The sequence below is a fragment of the Tupaia chinensis genome, unplaced genomic scaffold, assembly GCF_000334495.1.
Source record: "Tupaia chinensis unplaced genomic scaffold, TupChi_1.0 Scaffold000085_1, whole genome shotgun sequence".
NCBI classification, from domain to species: Eukaryota; Metazoa; Chordata; class Mammalia; order Scandentia; family Tupaiidae; genus Tupaia; species Tupaia belangeri.
Window position 1 is genome coordinate 2,188,273 of NW_006159547.1, and position 6,134 is coordinate 2,194,406.

The following is a 6,134-nucleotide window of genomic DNA, read 5'->3' on the forward strand; positions in this document are numbered from 1 at the left end:
TTAAGTGCATTTCTTTCAGGGAAAAAAAAAAATCTCTAAGCATCCAACTAAAGACAGTTTGACAGATACTACCATTAATACTGGGTCATCAGGAAAAGTCATAACACATTTTTGCATAGAAAAATTCATCATGACTTTTCCGATGACCCAATAGAAAGCTATAAGAAAAAAATTAATAAAATGACAAATACTGAAATGCTTTTCTCTTTATCCTTTCTTTCTCATATTGAAGCTGACAAAGTCAATGGAAAGAATAACTTGAACAACATAGTCAGGTAAACCTCTTACCCTCAGCCACTACAAGCTTCAGAAATATAATCCTTTAAATATAGCACTTGGGATAGGGTTTTATATTTAGCTGTTTGTTTTCCTTTGCTTTCTTTTATGGCAGAGATATGTTTTTTAAATGTATCAAACTCTTCCTTGCACCTAAGAATTCCCTAGACTTCATGAATTATTACAAATGAGTAATCCCAGCGCAAATGAGGAATTGGTAACACAAGCACCCATCTGTGCACGTAATTAACTGCCTCCAGCAAGTAATTGCCTGTTTTTCACAAGACCCAATTTAGAAACCTTAATTTAAGTATGTATTTTTTTAATAATTCTACCATAAGACATGGCAAAACTTTATATTTGGACAAATACTTTAAAAAAAATTTTTTTAGCGGCTAGCAGGTGGCATGGGTTAAAGGTACTGGACTCTCACAAGGCCAATTGTAGATCAAGTCCCAGGCCTGGTGGCTTGCTTTCTAATTCCCTCTCTCTGATCAAACCAGAAAATAGCAACAATAATAAAGTTAAATAAAATAATTCTTTTTAAAAATTTTTATACATTCAATCACTGTATATCATTATAGATTGCAAAATGAATTTTTCCAACATGAATACACTGTATATTATTAGTTCAATTAAAAATATTATTATACAAGTTATCATCAACAGATAATTTTTCATTTTCATGTTCCTTAAGTGTTTAGGGACAAATACTTCTAAACAAACTGTCAACATATATACACATATAGAGAGAGATATATCTTTTGTTTGTTTGTTTGCTTAAATAAGAGAAAGAAAGAGCATGGGAAGGAGTGGGAAAGAGGGACAAGGAAAGAGGGTCTTGCCATTGTGATCCTCTGCCCCAGCCTCCCAGTTATTAGTAGTTAGGATCACAGTCACTCACCAGTGCACTGCCCTGTCCAGACTGATCCAGAAATATAACCCAGGTTTCCCATGTGGCCCCAGCCTGATGCAGCAGTGCTCTATCATTTATGCCACCATGGCTGAGCCAATTTTAGTCATAAATACATACCTAAGAAGACAACCCCACAGTAACTGATGTCAAAGTAGTTTCACACTTCCAGATATGTTCAGAGTAATTTCCAAGCAGAGCAGGTCATTTGTCCGGAAGAGTCCAGCATGGCTAATGCTCATGGGGCTTGCTCCTAAGAGATTTCTGGAGCTTTCTATAACACTTTTGATAATTCATTCAACAAAAATTTTTAAACACCTGCCAGCTACAAAGCCTCTGTTCCAAGCTCCACGCAGAATATAAAATATTAATTTGGACATGTAACATTTTCTTAAGAAATGTACAGTCAGTCATGAAATAGAAGACTTGAAGCTAATTGTTCAAAAAACATAAGTAGCTTTGCAATGCAAGGCTTGTCAAGATATACCTGTTACCTTACCAGGCCACATCTCCCTAGCAAAACAGGCATGTGTCTGAGGTATAAAAAAATCACAATGGCAAAAAAAAGTATCTTTGGACCTGAGCCTTCATCAAGCTATGCCACTCATCCTTTACTCCCCCCAAATTGGTCTGCTTACCTTCCCTTTGCAAGGTCACCCAATCTCCTTGATAGTCATTAGCATTTTTTTTTCAGCTGCTATTGACTTTCTCTCTCCCATCTGTTGCCAAAGCCTTCATCTATAGCTATTTTTGATCCTGTGCCAAGTTGCTACTTCCTTGCTATTGCCAAATGCCCTGTTGTCCCTCTCACCACTGCTCCTTTCTTTTAAATACTACCTTTACACTGACAACTCCCAATTTAAGGCTTTTAGCCCTGACCTCTTCCCTGAAGCCCACACTCTTCTGCTTAACTGTTTTGTCAGCCTCTCCTTTTAGGTATCGAATAGTTATGTCAGACTGTTTCCTAAACCAAATCAGACCTGCGCCTCCAATCATTTCTCCATTTCAGCGATGAGCAGTCCCAAACTTTATAGTTAAAGTCATTCTTGCCTCCTGTCTCTCTCTAAAATCAAACATCTGATGTATCAGAATGTCTTTTTGATTCTACTTTCAGAGAGATCCAGCCTCTTGCTATGTCTCACATCTTCACCATCATCACCCTGTTCCAAGCTACCATTACTTCTTGGCTGGAGTACCCCAAGCAAAAACTGGGCTACCTTTTACCACCCTAGTCCTTCTAGAGTTATTCTTGCATAGAGTCATCAGGGTGGTCCTCTTAAAAGTAATATTATGTTGGGGACCAGCAGGTGGCATGGTGGTTAAGATGCTGGACACTACCACATGGCTGACCAGTGTTCGAGTCCTGAATCTGGTGGCTTGCTTTCTCACTTCCTCTCTCTCTCACTCTCACTCTCTGTCTCTCTGGACAAATTAAAAAATAAATGAATGAATAAATAAAACAAAATAAATAATTTTTTTTTTTAAAAAGTAATATTATGTCACTCTTCTGATCAAAATTCTTAAAGGGCTTTCCATATCACCCAAGATCCGGAGAGGAGAATGGAGGAGAAGGGATTGCGGTGTGACCATCCTCCCTGGGGGGTGATTTCTCGCTTTCTGTCTCTATGTCTCTTTCTGTCTGTCTGGCGAGCGTATGCGCCCTATAGCGAAAATCTCTCCAAAAAAAAAAAAAGAGTCTTTATAATTGTCCCACAACTCTATATTTATTTTGTCATCTCTATCACCACCACCCCTGGTCATTATGATTCAGCAAAACTGCTTCCTGGTTGCTCCTTGTACACGCCAAGCACATACCTGTTCTCACTTGCTGGGATTCTCTTCCCCAGGTGTCTAGATAGTTTAGTCTCATACTCTTTCCAGTCATCTTTTCATATGAAATTTAAAGAGCTGATTACACTGATGTCTCACATAATACAACGCCCAGTGTCCATTACCACACTTCCTAGCCCCAAACCTTGTTTTATTTTTGTCTACAATCCTTCTTAGTATATGATATACTTTTCTAAAGAATTCTTTTTTAATATTGTTTATTATTATAATTTTCTTTTTAAATTTGCTTTAGGGCATGTATGCTCACCAGAGAGAAAGAGAGAAGAAGAGAAAGTGTTAGGTCTAGGACTCAAACCACAGACAGCCATGTGGGAGTCCTAACCAGCACCTTACACCACCACACCACCTGCTGGCTCCAATATACTTTTTTTTTTTTTTTTTTTTTTGCTTTTTTGCCTTCTTTATTAGAATGCAAGCTCCATTTGTTCTGCCAAGTTTTCAAGCATCTTAAACTGCCTGCCATATAGCTTTATGTGTGAATAAACAAACAGATGAACATTCCTAAGGTAAAAGAGATTCCTTTCACCATTAGAGTTATGATTATTTTTTACAGTTCTACAAAAGGAAATCCTTGTTCTCTCCATTGTTATCCTGCTCTTGAGAAGAAAAATTGGAACATCTCATTGCCACAGTCTGGAAAATTACTCCCAAAGACAGTACATCTCAGAATGTAATTTGGGTTCCTCAAATTTCTCATCTCAGGTTGAATTCCTTGTCTTTGAAGGACACTTCCTAAGAAGTAGAAGAACTCATTTTTCATTCTTCCTAGAACCCCACTGTTCTAGTACTCAAATTTCAGTCACCATCTTCACCCATTCTATCCCAAACTAATCATCAGCCATCAGATCTTCACTGTTACGAGGCTCCTGGTCAGTTCAAATCCCTTCCTTAGGAGCTCCCCGGAAAACTCATTAACAAACAAGAAAACAGGACATTAAAAGTTAACTATTTTCTTAATCTCATAATTACCCATAGACAAATTCAGAAAGCAAATCTTGATAAACATTAGGCTCAGAATTTCAGATACTTAACTTTCTTACTAGGAAAATGAAGCATCATCCTCCTCATTAAGTAACTGAAGATGTTTAGAAGGTATCGCTAACTAGAAGAAATAAAAATAAAAAGGGGGGGAACCAGCAGTTAGCGTAATGGCTATGTCGCTGGACTCCCACGTAGTCGACCGCGGTTCGTGTCCCGGACCCGGTGGCTTAAAACTCACGCCGGGCGCGTGTGCGTGCGTGCCCAAGATCCCGAGAGGAGAATGGAGGAGAAGGGACTGTGGCGTGACCATCCCCCCTGGGGGGTGATTTCTCGCTTTCTGTCTCTATTTCTCTCTCTGTCTGTCTGGCGAGCGCACGCGCCCTACAGTGAAAATCTCTCCAAAAAATAAAAAAAATAAAAATAAAAATAAAATAAAAAGGGGTAAAATCTTTTGAATTCAACTACTTAAAGAGTACATATGAAAACACTCCCAGATACTAAGAGGAATTTATAAACAAATTATGTAAAAAGAGCTATGCAAAAAAAATAAATAAAAATCTTGCCAATATTGGGGCACCATTCTTAAAATTCTAACTTAAGTTAGAATTGTCTAACTTAAAATTCTGACTTAAATTAAAAATGGTCTCTTTTCCCTTCATTTATGACAGAGCATGTGCACACACACACACAAGAGTGAAAAAGAGAGGGAGAAATGAGTACTCTCCACAGGTTCTGGTCATACCATGACCTCCTTTTTCCAGTCCTCCAGCCTATCAAATCTTGCATCCTTGCAGGCATACCTTGCATGTTCCAGGCTGACCAGGATTCACACCACAATCAACATGGATCTTAGTTTTCCCAAGCAACATGTGATATTTGTGGACCATAGAGTCAGCACAGATTTATTCTATCATTTCTCAGCTGGGAAGTTTGAACCATTATCACACCTCATCAAATACTGAATGAACTCTTTTCCAGTTACTATGGCGTGAAGCACCACGAGCAGCAAAGTCTCTCACATCACCTTCTACAAGGCAGTGCCAGAAGTCCTGAACTGAAACCAGTGCAAGCACCAGAAGGTTTTGGAAATGGTGGAATTGTAGATCAGCTTCAAAAACTACGACCTTTAGAAGGACAAGCACTTCTCACACACCATCAGGCTTAAGTCCACTCCCTGCCCCAAGTTCTCCATGTGTGTCCTGGGGGCCCAGCAGCACTGCAACAAGGCCAAGGCTTTGGCTATTTCCAACATGGACATCAAGTGCTGAAGAAACTCAACAAAAGTACGAAGCTGGCCAAGAAGCTGGCCAAAAAGTATTATGCCTTTTTGGCCTCAGAGTCTCTGATAAAGCAGATCTCACAAATCCTGGACCCAGGTCTAAGTAAGGCTAATACGTTCCCTTCCCTGCTGGCCCACAATGAGAACATGGTGACCAAAGTCAATAAGGTTAAATCCACAATGAATTTCCAGACGAAGAAGGTCCTGTATCTAGCTGTGGCCGTTGGCCATGTGAAGATGATAGATGATGATCTTGTGTACAACATGCACTGGACTGTTAACTTCCCAGTATCATTACTTAACTGGCAGAACATCTGGGCTTTGAACATCAAGAACACCATGGGCAAGCCCCAACACCTATATTAAAGCACATCCTAATAAATTCTAGAGCCACTGAATGAATTTCAATATAGGTCATTTGACAATGTCTCTTATATCCAAGTTATACCTTACTTTTCAAATCGTCATTCAAAATTTGAATTGGATAAACATGTTATTGTGTATTTTCAAATTTTGTACCAACAACATAGCTCTCTATTTTTTTTTTCTTTTTTTGGAGGGGTTTTTTCACTATAGGGTGCGTGCGTTCACCAGACAGACAGAGAGAGACATAGAGACAGAAAGCGAGAAATCACCCCCCAGGGGGGATGGTCACACCACAATCCCTTCTCCTCCATTCTCCTCTCGGGATCTTGGGCACGCACGCACACGTGCCCGGTGTGAGTTTTAAGCCACCGGGTCCGGGACGTGAACTGCGGTCTACTACGTGGGAGTCCAGCGACATAGCCATTACGCTAACTGCTGGTTCCCAGATCTCTATATTTTTAAAATCCA

The 6,134-nt window shown here is 39.5% G+C and overlaps 1 pseudogene; it reads left to right on the top strand.

Moving 5' to 3' along the window:
* The first annotated feature begins 482 nt into the window (after window positions 1-482).
* On the top strand, window positions 483-5,666 carry LOC102487486 (60S ribosomal protein L10a pseudogene; annotated as a pseudogene).
* Window positions 5,667-6,134: the final 468 nt, after the last annotated feature.